The 24,381-nt window shown below is 36.8% G+C and overlaps 1 pseudogene; it reads right to left on the bottom strand.

The window, feature by feature from the left end:
• Positions 1-17,214: 17,214 nt before the first annotated feature.
• Positions 17,215-17,977, bottom strand: LOC110291587 (14-3-3 protein theta pseudogene; annotated as a pseudogene).
• Between the last annotated feature and the right edge of the window lie 6,404 nt (positions 17,978-24,381).

The following is a 24,381-nucleotide window of genomic DNA, read 5'->3' as shown; positions in this document are numbered from 1 at the left end:
CAGAGCAATTGTGATAAAAACTGCATGGTATTGGTACAATGACTGGCAGTTTGATAAATGGAATAGAATTGAAGACCCAGAAATGAACCCACACACCTATGGTCACTTGATCTTTGACAAAGGAGCTAAAACCATCCAGTAGAAAAAAAAGACAGTATTTTCAACAAATGGAGACGGCATTAACTGGCAGTTAGCATGTAGAAGAAAGGAAATTGACCCATTCTTATCTCCTTGTACAAAGTTCATGTCCAAGTGGATCGAGGACCTCCACATAAAACCAGACACACTGATTATAGAGGAGAAAGTGGGGAAGAGCCTCGAAGATATGGGCATAGGGGAAAAAAATCCTGAACAGAACACCAATGTCTTGTGCTGTAAGATCATGAATCAACAAATGTGACCTCATAAAATTGCAAAGCTTCTGTAATGCAAAGGACACTGTCAATAAGACCAAAAGGCAACCAACAGATTGGGAAAAGATCTTTGTCCATCCTACATCTGATAGAGGGCTAATATTCAATATATACAAAAAACTCAAGAAGTTAGTCGCTAGAGAACAAAATAACCCTGTTAAAAATGGGGTACAGAGCTAAACAAATAATCCTCAACTGAGGAATACCGAATGGCAGAGAAGTACCTGAAAAAATGTTCAACATCCTTACTCATCAGGCAAATGCTAATCAAAACAACCCTGAAATTCCTCCTCACACCAATCAGAGTGTCTAAGAAGAAAAATTCAGGTGACAGCAGATACTGGCAAAAAGTGGAGAATGGGAAACACTCCTCCATTGCTGGTGGGATTGCAAGCTGGTACAATCACTCTGGAAAACAGTTTGGCATTTTCTCAGAAAATTGGACATAGTACTACCTCAGGAACCAGCAATACCACTCCTGGGCATATACCCAGAAGGTGCGCAAACATGTAATGAAGACACATGCTCCACTATGTTCATAGCAGCCTTATTTATAAGATCCAGAAGCTGGAAATAACCCAGATGTCCTTCAACAGAGGAATGGATACAGATATCGTGGTCCATTTAGACAATGGACTACTATTCAGCTATTAAAAAATGAATTTATGAAATTCTTAGGCAAATGGATGGATCTGGAGTATATCATCCTGAGTGAGGTAACCCATTCACAAAAGAACACACATGATATGCACTCAGTGATAAGTGAATATTAGCCCAGAAGCTAGAATACCCAAGATACAATTCACAAACTACATGAAACTCACAAAGAAGGAAGACCAAAGTGTGGATACTTCATTCCTCCTTAGAAGGGGGTACAAAACACCCATGGAAGGAGTTACAGAGACAAACTGTGGAGCAGAGACTGAAGGGATGGCCATTCAGAGACTGTTCCCCCTGGGGATCCATCCCATATACAATCACTAAACCCAGACACTATTTTGGATACCAACAAGTACTTGCTGACAAGAGCCTGATATAGCTGTCTCCAGAGAGGCTCTTCCAGTGCCTGACAAATACAGAAGTGGATGCTCACAGCCCTTCATGGGACTGAGCACAGGACCCCCAATGAAGGAGCCAGAGAAAGAACCCACAGAGTTTTAGGGTTTGTAGCCCCATAGAAGGAACAACAAAATGAACCAACCAGTACCCTCCAGAGATCCCAGGGACTAAACCACCAACCGAAGAGTACACATATTGGGACTCATGGCTCCAGCTGCACATGTATTAGAGGATGACCTAGTTGTTCATCAATGGGAGGAGAGGCCTTTGATCCTATGAAGGCTCTATGCCCCAGTGTAGGGAATGCCAGGGCCAGGAAGCAGGAATGGGGGTTGTCATAGGGGGAAGAGGTTTTGTGAGGGGAAACCAGGAAAGGGAATATCATTTGCAATGTAAATAAAGAAAAATTCAATTACAAAAAAAGAAAAAAGAAAAGAAATTCATACATGACCAATGAGTATGTGTTGTCCAGTCACTTGCATATATATATATATATATATATATATATATATATATATATCTTTATAGTTTAATTTGATTTTTATTTCTCCTTTTTATTAAACTCTACTACCACCTCAATGGATTTTGGGAATGGGAAACAGAGATGCAATGTGATACATTGTACAGAAAATCTGATGCAGTTTTTTAAGAGGCTTGATCAAGAGAACTGTTCAGGATTCTCGTTCCATATGCTATATTGTCCTATTGTCTGAATTTGTGGCTTCCAAATGCGTATGTTGAAACCTTATTTTGACTCCAATGTACCAGGAAGTGGATGCTGGAAGTGGATTCTGGAAGTGGAGGTCTTAAGAATAAAACTAATCAATTCTTAAGGAACTGAGGAGTTTAAGGTATGAGAACATAGCGAAGATCTCACCCTTTCTTAACTAGACAGGTGGTGACACTGAAAGTATGGGAACTTTTATACAGACTACAGTATGTGACAATTGGTATAGCAGTCTGCACTACCTCTACATGCAGTAGAGAGTGCATGTTTGCATGATCAGCTCACTATCTTAATTTTTTCATTAAAGAGTATTACTGGGCAAAATATTTCTCTTTATCTTTCTCTCTCTCTCTCTCTCTCTCTCTCTGTCTCTCTCTCTCTCTCTCTCTCTGTGTGTGTGTGTGTGTGTGTGTGTGTGTGTGTGTGTGTGTGTGTGTGTGCGCATCCATGATGAAAATGGTAAGGCAATCCCTGGTTTACACAAGAGACAATCCAAATAAATTAATCCTTTTATGTCTGGGGTTTTCCTATATTACTCTGATGTGTACATACCTGGGTAGAAATACAGTTTTTGGTCTTAAACCTAAAAATTAAGATGAAGTTTTTCAAAATCTCAGGAGAAATAAGTACATTGGACAGAAGAAAGTCATTTACTTAATATATCCTGAAAAGAACCACAATATATTTGTATATAAATACTTTATGAAGAAATAAATGTAGGTTAGACAATTTATCCTTCTAATGCAAAGAAGTATTGAGGTTCTGAAGGGAAATCTAGGCTAATCGAGCTCTAGAAATTCCAGAAACCCACTAAGAAAGGTGATGGGCAAATATATGAATCATCAGCTTTAAAGGATCACAAATGTCAGCTGTGCAGTTCTGTCTTTTCTACAAGGCATTTTCTAGGGGTTGGGGAGAAGGCTGAATGTTTCCCATAGAAGCATTAGAATCTGAGTTTTAATCCTTAGAACTCATGTAAAAAGTTGGTTTGTTGTCATATACATGTTATCTCCACAAATAGGATGGTGGAGAGGGGTTCCCTGGAGAGCAAGCTAGTTTAGGAAATGGGTGTGCTCTGTGTTAAGTGTGAAACTACATGAAAAATTACAGTGAACACCAACTGAGGAAAATTCCTGTTGTCAAACATTGCTCTACATGCATAACACACACACACACACAAATACACACACAAACACAGAGAGAAAGAGAGAGAGAGAGAGAATTAAACACAAACATTCTATATAAATATTATCTCATTAGATTTCAGTGAAAATAAAAGAAGAGATAAAGAAATAATTATTGGAGGCTGAAGAGGAGTAGGAGTGGTCTCCTGACTGACTTTACAGCTCTAGGATGTAAAGGACAAGGAGGTTTTTAAAATCCCTTTGTTTTCTCATGGTTGGTCACCACTGTTGTGCTGGATCAAGGTCCATACATAGACTGCTGCTTTCAAAACATGAGAAAAGGTTCATAATTAAACTGTTAATTATTTTCTGGTTCCCTATGTCTTAGGTTTGAGATATATTGCTCAAAATCACTCGGGTACTTTCAGCTGGGTCACAGAATCTCTCTAGTTTGTAGTGTTAATATTAATCAAGCTAAAAACAATATTAATTATCTCTATTTTCACAAAATATTCATAATGCTGTTAATAATAGCAGAGTGAAAATATAAATTTGATCTTAATGTTTAATTGTAATACTTAGTTTCCTATTTTCTGTATTCCTAATCTTTATGACAATGTTTTTATTTTATTATCACTTACAGGCCAGATACCAAGCTTTCTCATCCCAATAGACAAACTAAAATTAATTTATCAAATAAACTATAACAGTGCTCTGTAAAAACAAACAAAAAACCCTCTACCTTACTTTTTCACTATATAAAACACACAAAAATAAATAAAGGTACTTGAAAAGTAGAAAATTATCCAAGATATTGATCTTAGATAATTTAACATAATGAAGAATGGTTTCTGGGAAATGAATTGATAAATATTAATTCTGCCTTTTACACCTTTATGTTAGTCAAGTCAAGCTTGACTAAAGAAACTTCTCTAGCTTCAGTTATGCAGTGTTGTACGTTTTCTTGCCAGAGTCAGCCTGCATACTCATCCCTGTCTGTCGATCCCTCACTCACAGTGAAGCATGTCAGAGGCAATGAGCAGTGGAGCAGAATTTGCTTTAGGAAACTTCTCCCTCCTCTCTGCTTCATTGCTTCCTGTCTTGACCTAGGGAAGATACCAGCATTTCACAGTGCACACATCAAACATTTTACAGTCAACTGCTGATCAAGTGCAGGGAGACAGAGAAGCTATTGCTGTAGTGTTTAATAAACCAGACATGATCCGTAGTTTATAAGAAATAAGCAAAAGCAGTATTAATCTAAATATTCAGTGAAAAACAAGGATCTCTTTGAGCTAGCCACTTAAAAGCATTAGAGATATAATTTTTTTTAATTTTTAATATTTTTTATTACATATTTTCCTCAATTACATTTCCAATGCTAGCCCAAAAGTCCCCCATAGCGCCCCCCACTTCCCTACCCACCCATTCCCATTCTTTTGGCCCTGGCATTCCCCTATATTGGGGCATATAAAGTTTGCAAGTCCAATGGGCCTCTCTTTCCAGTGATGGCCGACTAGGCCATCTTTCGATACATATGCAGCTAGAGACAAGAGCTCCGGGGTACTGGTTAGTTCATCATGTTGTTCCAACTATAGGGTTGAAGATCCCTTTAGCTTCTTGGGTACTTTTTCTAGCTTCTCCATTGGGAGCCCTGTGATACATCCAATAGCTAACTGTGAGCATCCACTCCTGTGTTTGCTAGGCCCCGGCATAGTCTCACAAGAGACAGCTATATTTGGGTCCTTTCAGCAAAATCTTGCTAGTGTATGCAATGGTGTCAGCGTTTTGAAGCTGATTATGGGATAGATCCCTGGATATGGCAGTCTCTAGATGGTCCATCCTTTCATCACAGCTCGAAACTTTGTCTCTGTAACTCCTTCCATGGGTGTTTTGTTCCCAATTCTAAGAAGGGGTATATTGTCCACATTTTGGTCTTCATTCTTCTTGAGTTTCATGCGTTTAGCTAATTGTATCTTATATCTTGGGTAGAGTTATAAATTTTAAATGGTGTGAGAATATGGTCCAAAACGTAGAATGAATGAGATAGTTTTAACATACATTTGAATTGATACTTATGGTGTCTTTATAAAATCAGGAAGAGTGAATTTTCTATTTTTATGAGATGATCCCTGTGTAGGAAACATAATTACTAACAAAATTGATTGAGGTCCAGCAAACTTCTTCATAAGTGCAGAGCTGTAAGAAAATAATTATTATGAGCAGGCAGTAAACCAGAGTGTGATGTGCATCCACGACTATAGTAAAGGCTGCTAAAACAAAAGGCAATGTTCTCTATGTTAAGCCAGACTGATACAAACCAGGTACATGGACCCAAGATAAACAATGAACCACACTCAATACAGATGACACCATCAATTGTCATGGACAATTCATCTTATATGTACCTGATCATTGAATAGCCAGCTCTGTGCATTTGCTAATTATCTTATTCCAAAGGAAAATAATTTTTTTCACTGCCTCATGACAAGACACAATTTTATAACAATAGGGCACCCAGGCACCCACTGAAGTTAGTTAGAATGCTCCTTCCACAAAAAATTAAGAGACAAGAAATTGTATTTCTTGATAATTCATTTTGAAAGATGTAGTTCCTTATCTTTGACAAAGACATTTTGAAAATAAGGTAACTTAGTCCTAGTAAAATAAGAGATTGTCATAAATTTCAAAATAACAGAGCAATGACTTCAAGTTACAATAATAAAAGGAAGAAATGTGTGCTCTTTTCTTTTTAAATATAATTATTATTTGTGTGTATGTGTGTGTGTTTTCTGTATAGCATATGATTGGAAGTCAGAGGACTAATGGAGATACTTCTATCCTTCTATCTGCACTAGAGTTTTCAGAATAGACTTTTCTGACAGAATCATGTCATCTGCTTTCTTCTTTTATTTTCCATATGAAGAGTTAAACTTAAATTTTATATGTGACAATCTTTATATTAAAAGTAGATTTTTCATTTCTATGAAGATTTTTCGGTTTCCAACACATTCTAATAAGTAATGTCAAAGGTAAAGATTAATTTTATGTAAAGTTCTATATAAGTGATTTTTTTTTCTCAGAAATGCATTGATTGGTTCTATTAACATCTATTCCTTGTTAGTAGTAATTGCTGCTCTTCTAGAAAGCACATAATAACAGTGGAAGGGATACAAGAGCTCTTGTCGTCCCCACTAAGGATCAGGGCTAATAGCCTTTCATGTTCAAGTAGGATTATGTTTGGAATCTGCCGTGCTTTGGAGTAAATTGTGTAGATATGTATAATATTTCACTAAACAAAGTTAAATAATAAAGTTTCATTTTATATGAAATTATAAATATTTCTAGTTCAAAGCGAGTTTTACTAAAGGAGATGAAACTTAAGTGGTGTGTTTCTCTTTTCTCTCACAGAGCCAACTTAATGAAACACTGACATTGACAATTTCCTAGCAAAAGCAGTGAAATGAAATATACATGTAATAACCAAGGATGTCATATCTATTTATATTAAAATGATAGTATCCTTTTGTCAGAAGATAGAGTCTCATATAGAGCTTCAGGGTCTGAAAATAATGAGTAACTCTAGATAGATGAAGTCTGGATACAAGTTGGCAGGTAGTGACTGGATCTCACACATCAGATGTTTTCGGTCACACACACCCGAATGTTTCTGCATCCTATATACACACAGTAGCTATCATTTCTTAATATGAAACATATGGTCCTATGTGCAATTGCTTGCCTATGCACTTTTGCTAGAGATAGAAAATAAATAGATTTTTAACAGTAATTTTTACTGTCTAACTTAGAGAATGACTAAAGCCATTTGTTCATAACTGTACAAAGAAGGGTTGAGCCCTGAAACAATTTGATTATGGTTTCATCCTTGTTTTTCAGATCAAGTCTGGATTTCCTTGTGCTACTGCTTTGTGTTTCAGTGAGGTATTTTTGTTAGTACTCTCCACATTACCTATCCAGGCTTGAAGAGTGTGAACTGAACAGTATTGCTAACAATTCTCACAATAAATATATTTTAAAATATCCATTGACCCAATGGACAAGAATATTACATTTGTTCTCTACATTCTCACTCTTAAGTCATTTATGTATGTATGTATATATATATATATATATATATATATATATATATATATATATATCCATCTCCCTTTCTTTCTCACAAGTCTCTCTTTGTGTCTGTGTGTTTGTGTTGTACTTGTGTGTGTGTGTGATTGTGGACATGTGTGTGACTATGTATTGAGATGGTAAAATTGATGTAGTAGAAAATTTAAATTGACAACATGATCAATTCAGGCCCTGTCTTTCTACAGTAGATACTTGAGTGTCATGATTAACTAAATGCCAGTATGTTTATTAAATCTTACCAAAAGAACTGAAACAATTTTATATTATTATTTAAAGTATTACCCAATTTTACTTTATTAATGCCACTAACTTACTAACAGTTTAATTAAAATCCAACTGTGTTTTGGAATGTCTTCACAGAATAATAGCATTTCTTGTTTTTCTTTCTTTTTTTCTTTTTTTTGAGAAACAGCTATTATCACTATAAATTTGAAATGATTTAGAAGTAAATTATTCCTTTACTTGTTAGCAAAGGAGTCATGAGGTGTGAATTGGAAGGCAGAAGCATAAAACAATAATGTGCCTAGAATTTAGCTAGATTTCCAACCAGAGTAGATAAACACTAAACCAAAGAAGCACACCATGCAATGCCACATTCTGGGAAAGAGACTGCATCTCCTCTCCTCTCAGTCTAGGACTGTTATCAGACACAATAACCTAAGGTAAACGTTCTGTATTAGAAATTGGTACAGTAACTTTCTTGACATGGGATTTTTAAGAACATAATAATGAAAATGAAATAACAAATTTTGTAATAAACGAAAGTAAAACAAAACAGCAAAATCTGTTACTAAAACACTTTTTAAACTTTCAGAATTGTAATAAACATGGTGGACAATAGTCCAAATGTATAGAAAAATGTGAAATGTGTTTGTACTGAAGAGAAAACTATTCAGAAGTATATACATTAGTTATTTCTTTTTCTACTATCCATGTAATTATAGCAAACTTTTGGGGTCTTAATATATACATATATCTTAATTGTAATCAAGAAATATCTATGCTATGCTCATTAAATCTAACCAATGGGGCTTTGTAAACAAGAGCTATAGAAGATGACACTGATAGATGTGCTAATGTGGATGAGGAATGCTCAGGAGGACCCAAAGCAATATAGATATCTAAAGGGAACTATGGAATAATGAGGGCAAGAGAAATAAAATAGTCTTACCCAATGAAATGAATGCCAATTGGTTCTCCAATACCAAATGGTCAGTCATGAAAACATAGTGTTCCTTAAGGAAATCCACACTAATTGATTATCCAATACTTCAATACCAATGAGTCAACACTGAAAATACTCATAAAAGTAATATTATATAGACTAAGCAGGTGGTTTTTATATATTTAGAAAATACACACCTATTTAGATGTGTGTATGTGTGCATGTGTCACAGAATTTAAAAAATTAAACACCATAAATTTTGGGGGTTTTCAACAAGTTATCATGAAAGTTTGGGAGGGAGATATGATGTATTTTAAAAATAATCTAGCAAAATAAATAATTTTTAAAATATTAATAATATGATTGCAAAGTGGGGGAATTGTCATGATACTATGGAAAAATAAAAGAATATCTTGTATATATCAGTGTGGAAATAATAATAAATGTTTCTGAGATGCTAAAAAAATAAAAGTTCATGAAAGGTCATCAATTAGTTTTTATTGATTTTTATCTTCAAATTAAAGTACTGTGTATTTGAATACAGTCCCTGTTAGCATTCCTTCTCGGCTCTGCCCAAAAGTTACCTGGCTACAGCCTGGTAGGCCTAGTTCACCATAAAAGGGGATGTTTGCTCCATTTCACTTTTTCATTTTCTCTGACTCTCTTCTCTCCATGACCCCTTTCTCCTTCCCCTCCTTCCCCTCCTTCCCCTCCTTCCCCTCCTTCCCCTCCTTCCCTTCCTTCCCCTCCTTCCCCTCCTTCCCCTCCTTCCCCTCCTTCCCCTCCTTCCCCTCCTTCCCCTCCTTCCCCTCCTTCCCTTCCTTCCCCTCCTTCCCCTCCATGTGTTCCTGGTCCTGCTCCCTTCCTCCCTCTCTCCCACTTTCTCTCTATCTCTCTTTCCCCTCCATTCCCAGCTGATATCTCAGGGCTAAGGGATACCTCAACATAGCCCACAGAGACACCCCTTTCACTCTTACCTCACTATACCTTGCTTTATATAACATATCTTGGCTTTGTCTTTTTACAAGACACAACTGTCCCAATGTGCTGGGTTTGCTGTTGTTTGATTTTAATTTTAGTTGGGTTTTGGCGGAATTTGATTGAAGATGCAACAGTGAAGCTGAGTCTTCTACTGATGCTTTTGTTACTATGGAAATGGCAGAGAAGCCTCCACCCCCACCCCACATATGTGATAGCTAGAAAACAAGTATGCTACCTGTTAAGCATTGCATGTCCGGGAAACATCATTCTTAAGACAATAGAATAAAAATCTCCAAAAGATCAGCTCTTCTAAGTCATTGTCTTGTGCTTCTAAAAACTACAAGGAGAAATACATTTGAGTATTATTGCAGATGTATGTGATCATCAGGAAAATGAAAAAGAAATCATTATTTGGGAAAAACCATAGTCTTCAATCTGACATCAAAAATGTTACCTTGGACTGCACCCATATATGTCAAAAGTGAGTTTATAAACAGGGAAACAAATGTTTCAAAGGTATTTGGTCTTCTTTTTTTTAATTTTATTTTAATTAGGTATTTTCTTCATTTATATTTCCAATGCTACCCCAAAATTCCCCCGTATCCTCCCCTCCCCCACTTCTCTACCCCAGTCTTCTTAATAGAAGAGGAAAATTGGAAAGAGGATCCTACAGTGTACTAATATAAATAAGTATAGGCTACTCCTATTTTATTTTTTCATTATTTCTGTACACCCTCCATATAATTGTATTCATGCTTATGTCAAAATAGGTATGTTCAAATGACACAATCATTTCTGATTATTATGTTTGTATTCTTTTTCCTATTATTTTATATTTTACAACAGGCATTTTTTATTTTTTGCATTTCGTGGTGCATTTCGGTTAATGATCTAAAAATAGTGTCACACCTGAAAGTGTAGTGTGAGATAACAAACTACTTCTGAAAGTTTACTCTTTATGAATGTCCTACAACTTATGACATAATTTAAGTAAAGATTTCAGCGATCATTTCTTGGAAGAGAGTAATGGTCTGTGTTTTATGCATCTTCACCATATGCTAACAGCAACCAATTCATCTTCTTATGACTAATGGATCCCTTTGCATTGCATAAACACCCTTGACTGCCAAGTTCTTTCTCCCTTCTGTCAGGCTCTGCCCCCTCTGTTGTGCCTTAGATTTTTGCCCATGGTCCATCCTGACTCTCTTTACTTTCTACTCTTTCATTTTTCAGTTCCTCTGAAATCAACTTTAATCACCGCCAAATGTTCCCTGAATGTGAATGAAGACTAGATGCATTTTTAGTCAAAAATAATGTTTTTGCAGAGTCAAAGTTGATCATTAGATCAATTTATCAAAATCTAAGAAGAGGTTCCATTTGATGTAGCCATCATTTTAGCCCCACCATATCTACTAGCATGACTGCACAGTATTCACCATATTACTACTTCTCTACCTCTTTCTCTGAGACACTTTCTCCTTGCCCCAATTTACCCACTAAGAGATTATGTAGATTTTAATTTCTATAAACCTTGCACCTCTAACCCTAACCCTAACCTTATGCCACATATGTTTGTCCTTATACATTGCTCCTGTATCACTGCAGTGAAATAGCTTCTCCAGAAATAATTTCTTCATCTCCCAAGTGCTTTCTATGCCTTGTTTCCCCACCTCCCATAATGTGGTAGCTTGTACTCTTGCACTAGAGTGTTTCATTCATCAATATAATTGTTCTCATTTGCTTTTTGTGGTTCATGGCTGTTCTGTGTTCTAAATGAGAAGTTGACAAATGCAGCCTCCACATGTGTTAATAAGGTTTTATTGTAACAAGGTGTGTCTCTTAACATTTTATTATATATTGCTTCTTTAATTCATATAATAACAAAGGTAAGTGCAACAGAGATCCTTTGCCATCACAGCTTAAATACCTATATTTTTCTACAAAATGATAATAATGTGCTTGAAGGCTTCATTTCCAGTTCCCCATTTCTTTCCCACCCTCTTCCTCCCTTTCTTCCTTTCCTTCTTTCTTTCATTTCTTCTTATTCCATCTCTTAAGGAGTTGAGGAAAAGAATTGTATGGTGAAATACAGTAGAAGATTGATTTATGTTAATTTCCTGCAATGTACATTGGTCATATTGACCTGTATTCCTCATCCTACCCCCTCCCCAATCTGTCCCTATGTACTTATCTCCCCAAATTTCTGTCCACTTATTTGTTTATTCTAAATCTATTGAGTCCAATACATGTGAGCTACATTCTACTGCCTGTTAGATTATCTATTATAGTATTGTTGATAAACAAAAGTCCAAAGGCAGACTTAAAAGGAAATGATTTTCTATCCTGCCAGATGTATCTTCAGGAAGAGGTGGCCAGCCATGCCCACTTCCCCCTCCTGGAACTTTGACTTGTTTGTTTTTTGTTCATGTTTTGTGAATCTTAAAATCACTGCTATGAGTAAGTATAGCAACCATTACAGGTTATTGTCAGTGTTCTTGGTAACCTTCCATAGCCTGAAGGTAAGACCATATGGATGAATCAAAACACATGGAGAAATCAAACTGGTACTGACATGACATCCAAACTAGCTACATTTGATGGTGATGGGGATGCTGTAAATGCTAACTACTATGGAAACAAAGTAACTATCAGTCTTACCCAGCTGCAAACATTGAAATCTATAGTAACAACTGTCTAGATAGATATGCCACTTATGCAACAATGGTATGGATAGTTTGAGACATCCAACCCTTTTTTATTGAATTTAACCGACTCTACAAGAAGCAGATCATACTAGTACCAATCATCTGTGGCTAAATATGTTATAGGGACTAAGTAAATACTTACTACTATGCAGTGAAACAACATAGTTTAAACTCACACTTAACATAGATGAGTACAGCTTTCACTCCTCTCCAAAATGCTTCTTTTTGCAGTAGATAGTGATGAACACAGAGATGCATAACTGACAAATATAACATAGTGAGATTAAGAGTGTTCAGAACTCTCAGCACTAAATGATATATATGTATCGCAATTCAACTACCTAGACTGAGTGAGGGTCATTAGAGAATTGGGGGTGGACTTACAGTAAAGGCCATAGGTGGTAGATGACTACAACAAAGGTCATTTCGGAGTATTTTTTTTAATTTAAGCATATGAATATTTGCATGCATGTATGTATATATATCACTTGTGTGCCTGGTGCCTATGAATGCCAGAAACAGGATTTGAACACCCTAGAGTGGACTCATGCAATTGTGATTGAATAATACGGGTCTTAAAATTCAACCAAGGTCTTCTGCAAAAGTAACAAGTTCTATTAATTGCTGAGCTATATTTCTACGAGGAAATAATAATTCCAAAGTACTCATTGAGTCCTTTTAAAATTATTATCATAAGGTCCCAATCGTGTGAGTAACACCACTCAGACCCAAATAAAAGGATTTGAGTTTGCACATTCCATCATCTACCCTATTGTACTTGCTAGTTTTGTGTAAACTTGACACAGGCTGGAGTTATCACAGAGAAAGGAGCTTCAAGTGAGGAAATCCATGAGATCCAGTTGTAAGGCATTTTGTCAATTAGTGATCAAGGATAGGAGGTCCAATTGTAGGTGGTGCCATCCCTGGGCTTGTTATCTTGGGTTCTATAAGAAACCAAGCTGAGCAAGCCAGGGGAAGCAAAAGACCTGTGACACACTCCAGCTTGGATAGCAAGATCCATTTTTACATGTTTTGTTCTTTTTGTTGTTTGTTTGTTTCTGTTTGAAGAGGGTGGATGGCAGATAAGGAAAGAAAGGAAGATGATCCAAAATTCACACACACACACACACACACACACACACACACACACACACACACACACACCAATAAAACAATAAAAGGTTAAAAATAAAATAAAATGATAAATAAAAGCAAACTTCCCATTTTTCTGTGCAAAAAATGTTATAATAATATATATTACAGTTACCACTATAGGGCATTTATCAGGATATCTGCACCTGTTTTGTACTATTTCATATTACTGTTTTACATGAGTTCAGACACAAACACACACACTGACAAATACACGTGCCACATAGACATATACATTGAATGTTATGTATACATGTATTTGTCACTTTATTTTTTTTTGTTTTGTTTTGTTTTTATTTATTATATGTAAGTACACTGTAGCTGTCTTCAGACACTCCAGAAGAGGGCGCCAGATCTCGTTACGGATGGTTGTGAGCCACCATGTGGTTGCTGGGATTTGAACTCTGGACCTTCGGAAGAGCAGTCGGGTGCTCTTACCCACTGAGCCATCTCACCAGCCCCGTATTTGTCACTTTAGATTTCATCATATTAAAAAGTTTTTTTAAACCTATGTCATGACTTCCTTTACAGATGAAATTTCTTGTTTTGGAGACAGTCTTCCATTTCTCTATCAATATGCAATCATTTTCAGGTTCAATATAACTTTCCAGTTTCATAAGAAATCTTGAGATTCTACCTCACACCAGTCAGAATGTCTAAGATCAAAATCTCAGGTGACAGCAGATGCTGGTGAAGATATAGAGAAAGAGGAACACTCCTCCATTGCTGGTGGGATTGCAAGGTGGTACAACCACTTTGAAAATTAGTCTGGCAGTTCCTCAGAAAAATAGAAATAGTTCTACCTGAGGACCCAGCTATACCACTCCTGGGCATATACCAAAAAAGATGCTCCAACATATAACAAGGACACATGTTCCACTATTTTCAGAGCAGCCATATTTATAATAGCCAAAATCTAGAAACTACCAAAATGTCCTTTAACTGAGGAATAGAGACAGAAAAAAAAAAAAATGGTACATTTACACAATGGAGTACTACTCAGCCATTAAAAATGATGATTTCATGAAATTTGCAGGCAAACGGATTTAACTTGAAAATACCATCCTGAGTGAGGATAAGAAGAACACACATGGTATGTATTCACTGATAAGTGGATATTAGCCAAAAAGGAGCTTGAAATACACACGATACAACTCACATACCATATGAGACCCAAGAAGAAAGAAGACCACAACAAAGTGTGGATGCTACAGTCCTGCTCTGAAAGAGGAAGAAAATAATCTCAGGAAGTAGGGGAGAGAGGGATCTCGGAGAGAGAGAGGAGAGGGAGCGAAAAAGGGGAGCCAGTTCAGATATGGGAGGAGATAGGGGAGAGGTACAGAGGGTCAGGAAATTTAAAGAAGTTGTGTAGCAATGGGGGATGGGAAACTGGTGGCTAACCTCTAGAAAATCTCAAATGCCAGGGATCCAAATGGTTTCCAGGACCCAACAGAGAGGACTTTAGCCAAAATACCCGACAAAGAGGAGACAGAAGTGTGGATACCTTTTCCAGTGGATAGGCATGTCCGCGGTTGAGGAATAGAGCCACCCACCCACTTCATAAATATCAATACGGAATTTCTCCTGTCAAAAAGAAAAGCAGGACAAATAGTGGAGCAGAAACAGAAAGAAAGCCCATCCAGAGACTGCATCACCTAGGAATCCATACCATTTGCTAACACCAAACCCAGACACTATTGCTGATGCCAAGAAGTGCTTACTGACAGGAGCATGGTATAGCTGTCCTGGGAGAGACTCTGCCAGAGTCGGACCAACACAGATGCAGATGTATACAGCCAAACACTGGACTGTGGGGTCCCCAATGGGGAAGTTAGGGCAAGGACCGTAGGAGCTGAAGGGGTTTGCAACCTCACAGAAATCACAATATCAACCAACCTGACTCTGCCCCCCCGCTCCCCCCCCCCCCCGCCACCCGCAAAGTTCCCAGAATGTAAACCACCAACCATAAAGTAAGTACACAGGGGATACCCATGGCTCCAGCTGGATATGTAGCAGAGAACTGCCTTATCTTGCATCACTGGGAGGAAGCCCCTTGGTCCTGTGGAGGCTTGATGATCCAGGATAGGGGAATGCTAGGCCACTGAGCCAGGAGTGCATGGGAGTGTGGGGAGTACTCTCATAGAGGCAGGGAGAGGAAGGAGGGGATGGGGGCTTGTGGAGGGGAATCTGAGAAAGGGAATAACATCTGAAATGTAAAGAAATTAAATAACCAAGAAAAATGAAAAAAAAAAGCTGTATCTTAGCATAAATTAACGTCTTTGAGTCTAATAGTAGCTTCATCTTTCTATATCCTGGTTCTGTTTTCTCTAATAACATGCAAACTAAGTTTCTTCAATTTGCTCGTATTGTTCTTATTTCTTTCCTTCCTTTCTTACTGTAAGTGGAATCATAGGATATCCCAGGTCCTGAATTCCTGTATGACATGATGCAGAGTTTTGTTTTGTTTTGTTTTTTTACTTACTAATCACTTAATCAGATTAAGATATCCCTATTGATTGTCTTGTTTTTTAATTATTTTTCTCCTGTGATGATGGTGATCTGTATTGGCTTTCCCTCTGTGTTTCTCATTCTCAGTGCCAGAATTTATTCAGGTCTAATTAGAGCCCTGGTCGTCTTGTTTCTCAGAGAAAACATTACTGAGCTTTGTACTGAAAACAAATAAGCAACACATCCACAGAAATTATGAAGTTGTAGAACAATGTGTGCATAGCTAAGGATTGATTTTGTTTTCCTTGTACATGCCTCTGTAGGACATACATAGAGATTCTCTGTAGCAGGCTCAATTAATAACATCTCATTCTAGTGTTGTACTTGGGAATTTTTTTCTTAGTTACAAAGTGAGAAAAGATAGCTTGAGGATGGAGTAAAAAAAACTGTTCAAAACAATAATATTTTAATATAATACTCTGCAGGCAGAGGGGTGAAATTACTAGATGGCTCTGGTTCTTGAGACGACAAACGTTCCTGACAGTAGAGCATGACACTGTCCTCTCTCACTCATCAAAGCTAAGTTTGGGTCAAATAACTTTGGTTATTTTTTTTTTGGAGGTGTAAGTGAATTTTTATTGGGAAGGAAGTTGTCAACTTAAACAGCAACAAATGAAGAATGCATAAGGAAACTCGCTGTTGTCACAGACAGATGTAACCTCCAGAATATGTGACACAGGAGACATTTCAATCTGTGACCTCCCACCGAGCCCAAATGCATTAAGCTCTTTTCCATTCAATCTAACACTTCTGGATTCCTACTAAAAAGGAATTTGTAGTAAGAGCATGGAAAAGTTCCTTCTGAAAGGAAACCCCCAAGAAGGTTCAGAAAAGGAATGTAGAAATCAAGAAGTTATTATTAATTATTACTTTAAATTGTGATGTACTACATTTTTCATGTCTTCACAAAACACTCTCGCTTGCAGAACTGGTTCAGATTACTTTAATACAAAATGTGCTGTCAGTCCTCCACACAAGTGTCTGGAAGTTACTCCTGTTTGTAGGAAATGAAGCTATTGATACTTTTCTACAGCAGTAACTGCACACCAGGAAGGCAGAGACAACACAAACCAAGGGATGGAATTTTTCCCAAAGCTGCAGTGTGAAAAGACTATAAACAGTTGATCCCATACACATGAATGGGCTTCCTTGCTAGAGGAAATCCAAGTGGAATAAGGAATGGAGATGTAAAAAGGTTTTCTTAAAGGGGAGGAGGCTGGTGCCCTGGATGCCTTTAGTTTTCAGCCCCCTCTGCTGCATCACATTCTTCTCCTGCACTGTCTGAGTCCATTAATGTTAAGTTGTCTCTAAGCAACTGCATGAAGAGGGTGCTGTGTTTGCAGGAGTCTTCGTTCAGTGTATCAAGCTCTGCGATGGCCACATCAAAAGCCGTTTTAGCCAGTGTGCAGGCAAGCTCTGGATTATTAGAATCTCATAGTAAAATACAGAGAAGTTATGAGCCAGCCCCAGATGGATTGGATGCGTAGGCTGCATCTCTTTCTTGCTTATATCAAAGGCCTTTTGGTAGGCTCCTTGGGAATTTTCTATCGTTTCTTTTCGATCATCGCCACAAGCTACTTCAGCAAGATACTGGAAATAATCTCCCTTCATTTTCATATAGAAGACCTTACTCTCTGGATTAGTTGCATTGGCTATTAAATACTTATCCAACAATTCCAGGACCGTGGTACAGATGGACCTCAGCTCCGACTACACTTTATCCCAATAGTCCTTGATCAGCTGCAACTTCTTGTCCGAGGTGTCAGTCTTCTGCTCAATGTTCAAGATGACCCTCCAGGAGGACCTGCCCCACCCCCCACCCCCCCACCCCCCTGTCCACGTTCTTGTAGGCCACCAAAAGCAGGTTGCGCTCCTCTTTGGACAGCTCCGTGCCCTGCTCAGTCATGGCTTTCATGCTGGTGGCCATCTTAGTGGCCGTCTTAGTGCTCGGCATGCTCTGCCAGCTTGGCCTTCTGGATCAGCTCAGTCTTCTCCATGGCGAGTGAGGGCGAGCGCCGAGTTGGATCCGGAATTCTACTAGTCTCCACGGCCGAGACTCGCGTCCAATTTTGATTATTATAAACATAGCTTTTTAGTTTGGAATGAAGAAAGTAACAAAATATACATCAGGCTTCTGGTAAGGAAGATGATTTTCACTTTCATCTTACATGTCTTTACAGATAAGGGAGTCAGACAGACACTATATTTAATACAAAGAATTTGTCTTAGGATTTCTAATGCTGTGAAGAGACACCATGACCACAGCACATCTCATAAAAGAAAATATTTAATTTGGCTGGCTTACAGTTCAGAGATGTAGATCATTATCCTCATGGTGCGGAGCACTAAGGCACTTAGTCAAACAGGGTGCTAGAGAGGTGGCTGAAAGTTCTATATCTGCATCTGCAGGCAGCAGAAAGAGACGGTGAGTTACATTGAGCCTGAATTGAACTTCTGAGACCACAAAGCCAGCCCTAGTGACCCATTTCCTCCAAGGCCATACCTCCTAATAAAGCTGTTCCTATGTGCCTATAAGGCTATTTTCATTCAAACCAACATGAAATGCAAATTAAATAATCTGAGTCAAGAGAGGGATAGTGATAGCTTACAGAGGCAGAGCAGCACCAGTTCCTGCAGAACATTATGCAGAAACTCATGCACTTATACTTATCCTCTTGAAATATTTGACATTTTGAATAATGTCAAAGCCATTTTGGAATTTATATTTAATCTCTCTTGCTTCCTTTCTCATCTAGTTTGTGTTGGGTGATAGTCAAACCATGTGTACCCATGAGCTACTAGGGAGAGTCAAATTTGACTTCTGAAGTATAGCTTTTTTTCTAAACTGTACTTAAAAGTTCTAATAGCATAAAAAGTAATGGAAGTTTGAAAGACAGGAAGAAATATACTTAATTATGCATGCATTTATTCTATGATCAAACACTAAAAATTTTGCTTTTAAACAATCAATGAAAAATAAACAGTTTGTACAAACTTTCTTCCATTAACAAATGTATTATTAATCATAAAATAATTTATATAGTTATTATGCTTATATTGAAAATCTATACACTAAGAAATATAAAAAATACAAATGTAAAATTACAAGATTATGAACTGTTTACACAAAGGTTTTAGTAAATTCAAAACTACTTTGTCAGAGTTGATATTCTGCTAGTCTAGGAAGCAATAAACTGTACATTTGCATTTATAAAGAGATTTTATAAAATGGGAAAGATTTTTAGAATTTTTACAATATCAATGCTCATTAATGCCTAATGAGTAGGACAAACAGTAGATGTGAGACATTTGTTATTTTTTTGGTGATAAATCTATATCTAATGATGCTACTGTATCTTACATGTTTCTGAGTCAATTGGGAGACTCCTAATGAGAGCTTTATGTTTGGGCATGTCTATGAGGAATTGTCTTCATTGATGGTTGATGTGGGAGATCCCAACCCACTGTGGGTAGTATTATTCTCTTGTAGGTGAGCCTGGCTTATTAGAAACTGGCAGAATGCTAGCTAGCCCCAGAACAAAGCACAAAACAGTATTTTTCTGTGTATTATTTCTGAGCTACAGCTTGAGCTCCTGCCTCAACTTTTCTCAATAGCAGAGAGTGAAATGAAAATGTGAATTTAAATACATTTTGTCCTACAGGTTGCTTTTAGTCATGTTGTTTGCTAAACTCACAGAGACAAACCAGAGCTCCTGATTAATACTGAATTCACAGATTGGGGGAGAAAATGGAGACTGTTACACTAACATAAAAGTATCAAGTAAAATAAATCTTTGAAAAAAATTCAGAATGGTAGAGTAACTCTAATCAAGCAAGTGAAAGACTTATATGATAAAATCATCAAGTCTTTGAAGAAAGAAATTGATGAAGATATCAGAAGATGAAAAGATTTCCCCTACTCATGGAGCAGTAGAATTAACATAATGAAAATGGCTGTCCTATTAATAGCAATCTACAGATTTGATGCAGTACCTATCAAAATTTCAACACAACTTTTCACAGAAAAATTATACATCATATAAAAATACAGTAAACCTAGGATAGCTAAAACAATCCTGAAATAACAGCTAAACAGTTTCAAAAGCAACAACAAAATGAAAACCTTCCGGTATCTCTGATTTGATTTCAAATTGTATCTCAGAGGTACAGTAATAAAAAAAATCCAACATAGTACTGGCATAAAAACATACATGTTGTTCAATAGAATCTAATTGAAGATCTAGACATAAACCAACCCATGTAGAGAGAGACAATTTAGTTTGATGAAGAGGCCAGAAATGCAAACTACAACAAAGACAATATTTTCAACAAATGATGCTGTTCAAAATTGATGTCTGCATATATAAGAGTTCAAGTAGATTCATAACTGTAGCTCTGCACTAAACTCAATATCAAAGGGATCATACATCCCAACATAAAACAAGATACACGTAATCCAATAGAAGATAAACTGTGAACAACATTGAACTCACTGGCACGGGAGAAGACTTCCTGAACAGGAGACCAATAGCACAAGTATGAAAATAAACAATAATAAATAGTACCTTGTGAAATTGAGTAGCTTCTGCAAGATTAAAGACACTGTCATTTTGACAAAGATGCAGTCTGTTGAATGAGAAAGATTTTTACCAATTTCAGACCATACAGAAGACTAATATTCAAAATATATAAAGAACTAAAGAAACTTGAGTTCAAATGCCAAATAATTCAACTGAAAATTGGATACAGATCTAAACAGAATTCTAAATAGATGAAATTCAAATGACCAAGAGACACTTAAGGGAATTTTCAGCATCCATAGCCATCAGTAAAATGCAAATCAAAACTACTTTGTGATTTCATCTTATACCTGTCAGAATGGCTAAGATCAATAAGACATGTGACAGTTCATGCTGGCAAGGATTTGGAATAGACGCTAACACTCCTTAATTGTTGGAGAAAGTGCAAACTTTTACTGCCACTATGGAAACTAATATATTTCTTCAGAATGTTGGGTAAAGATACACTTCAAGATACAGCTAGAAAAATTTTGGACATATACTCAAAGGAAGTTTCATCCTATGAACCGCAGGTACTTTCGGCAACCATGGTAATAGCTTCTCTATAATAATCAGAAATTGGAAACTAGATGTTCCTCAACAGAAAAATGCATACATGAAATATGGTACATTTAAACAATGGGATATTACTCAGTCCTTTATTTTTTAAAAAATGAGGAAATTTGGAGGCAAATGAATGGAACTAGAAAAAAATATTCTTCGAGTAAGGTAACCTAGATGCAGATAGATAAATATGGTATGTATTCACTTAGATGTAGATATTAGATGTAAAGTAAATGATAATCAAGCTACAAACTCTAAACCTGGAACATTAAGGTATAAGGAAGGAGATTAGGGTGGTGCAGCACACAATGATTTCCTTAGAAGGAAGAAATAGAATATGTTTTATTGGTGGACTGGGAATAGCAGAGAATGGAGGGTCAGGTTAAGAGTAGGAGAGAAGACACATTTGAAGAAGGAAATACATGGAGATACAATTTGAATTAAGGGGTCATTGAGGGATGGTAGGAAATCTACTGCAATGGAAACTTTATAAACTCTATAAAGCCAATCCTAATGAGGTCCCCTAATAATGGGGAAGATGGAGTCCAAACTGGTCATCTCTTGTCACCAAAAGAGATTATTTGAACTAGGAACTGAGTTGACTTCAATTGAGTTGTTGGCCAAGGGAGACCCATGGGAATCCCCCAAATCACACAGGCTGTTGCCCAGACAATGGATAGGTCTCTGCAAACTGACATAGGGGTCCAATTTTTTAAAGCAATACACACACAACTCATTGAACGTGGAGAAATCAAGATAGAGTCCACAGAGGGCCTTCAGGACTGTTCCATATATGTCACACATTACCTAGAATTCAGGCTACGAAAACAGGGATGTAAACACCAACCCAACCACAGAATCTATCATCTACAATTTGTTCTCCATGTAAATTATGCTAACATGATAGTTTCACAGAAGATGTGTTTGTGGGCAAGCAATGTATTATTTGACTTTAGGCTTGATATATGAGATGAAGTCCATATTTGACACTGCTTAGGTAACAAAGAATCAGAGATTAGACATTCCAGAGGCCTAGGTAAGAATTAAACAAACAAAACAAACAAACAAACAAAAAATTAGCCAAATTCTCAGAAACATTTACTGTCAGAATGTATTTTAAAATTTTGCTCATGAACACAAATAATCATGAAGTAAACTTACTTATTTAAAATAAAAAAGTACAAAATATTAAAATAACTTCTAGTAATATTCTGCTATACTCAAAGATCAGTGCCTTATGAAATTATCATCAGAGAAGTGTACTTCTATAGCAGATGGAAACAGATGAATAGACCCACAGGCAGACATTACTATGAGAGAGAGAAAGAGAGAGAAAGAGAGAGAGAGAGAGAGAGTGAGAGAGAGAGAGAGAGAGAGAGAGAGAGAGAGAGAGAGAGAGAGAGAGATTGGAATACACAATTCTAAATTTGATATCTTCATCAAATATCTCCCCTGAGAGCTCAGAGAACAATGGAGAAAAAGAGGAAAAAGTATAAGAGTCAAAGACAATACCAAAAGAACAAGAGTCTCTACTGAGCAAAGTTCATATTAGCTCATAAAGACTGAACCAAAAAGCACAGGGCCTGCATGACTTTGCCCTAGGTCCTATGCATATATAAAATTTAACTTGGGATTTTTATGGAACTTTTGTATGTTTTTGAGTAGATCTTTGATTTGTGTGCATGCCCTTTGAGGCTCTTTTCCTCCTGTTGGTTTCCCTGGTCCAGCCTAGATATGGTGGGATTTTCATCTTAATATATTTTATTTTCAATTTTGGCTATCATCTATTAGAAACTTGTTCTTTTCTAAAGAGAGACAGAAAATGAATGTATCTGGATGGAAGGTAAGCTAGAGAAGTGATTATGAGATGTCTTTTCTTATCTTTTTTGATATATTTTAGTTGAAAGTCAATTCTATTCGATGTTAGAATAGCTACTCCAGATTGTTTCTTGGGATTATTTATTTAGAAAAAAATGTTTTCCAGACTTTTACTCTGAGGTAGCATATTCTTTGTCACTGAGGTATGTTTCTTGTATGCAGCAAAATTTTGGATCCTGTTAACATATCCAGTCTGTTTGTCTATGTCATTTTATTAGGGGAATTGAGTCCATTGATGTTGAGATATTAAGAAATAGTAATTGTTGCTTCCTGTTATTTTTGTTGTTAGAGGTAGAATTATGTTTCTGTGGCTATCTTATTTTGGATTTGTTGAAAGAAGAATACTTTCTTGTTTTTTCTGGGGCAAAGTTTTCCTCCTTGTATTAGAGTTTTTCATCTATTATTCTTTGCAAAGCTGGACATTTGGAGAGATATTATGTCAATTTGTTTTTGTCATAGAATATCTTGGTTTCACCATTTTTGTTGATAGTATTGCTGGGTATAGTAGCCTAGGTAGCATTTGTGTTCTCTTAGGGTTTGTATGAAAACTTCCCAGAATCTTCTAGCTTTCATAGACTCAGTTGCAAAGTCTGCTGTATGTCTGATAGGTTTGCCTTTATATGTTACTTGACCTTTTCCCCTTAAAACTTTGTTTTAAACATCCATTCTTTGTTTTAAACATTTGTTGTTATGACAGGAGGAATTTCTTTTCTAGTTCAATCTATTTGAAGTTTTGTAGGCTTCTTGTATGTGTATAGTCATTTCTTTTGTTAAGTTAGGGAAGTTTTCTTCTATAATGTTGTTGAAGATATTTACTGGCCCTTTACGTTTGGAATCTTCACTCTCTTCTATACCTATTATCCTTAGGTTTGGTCTTCTTATTGTGTCCTGGACTTACTGGATGCTTTGGATTAGGATACCCTGAGATTCCACCTCACACAAATCAGAATGACTAAGATAAAAAACTCAGGTGACAGCAGATGCTGGCAAGGATGTGGAGAAAGGGGAACACTCCTCCATTGCTGGTGGGATTGCAAGCTGTTACAACCACTCTAGAAATCAGTCAGGCAGTTCCTCAGCAAATTGGACATAATAGTACCTGAGGATCCAGCTGTACCATTCCTGGGCATATACCCATAAGATTCTCCATCATGTGATGAAGACACATGCTTCACTATGTTCATAACAACCATATTTATAATAGCCAGAAGATGGAAAGAACCCAGATGTCCCTCTACAGAGGAATGGATACAGAAAATGTGGTACATTTACACAATGGAGTACTACTCAGCTATTCATGTATTTACAAAACTCACAGGCAAATGTATGGATCTAGAAAATATCCTTAGTGAAGTAATTCAGTTAAAAAAGAACACACATGGTATGTACTCACTGATAAG

The sequence above is a fragment of the Mus caroli genome, unplaced genomic scaffold, assembly GCF_978045245.1.
Source record: "Mus caroli unplaced genomic scaffold, Mus_caroli_1 scaffold_3, whole genome shotgun sequence".
Lineage (NCBI taxonomy): Eukaryota > Metazoa > Chordata > Mammalia > Rodentia > Muridae > Mus > Mus caroli.
This window is presented reverse-complemented; position numbering and strand designations above follow the sequence as displayed.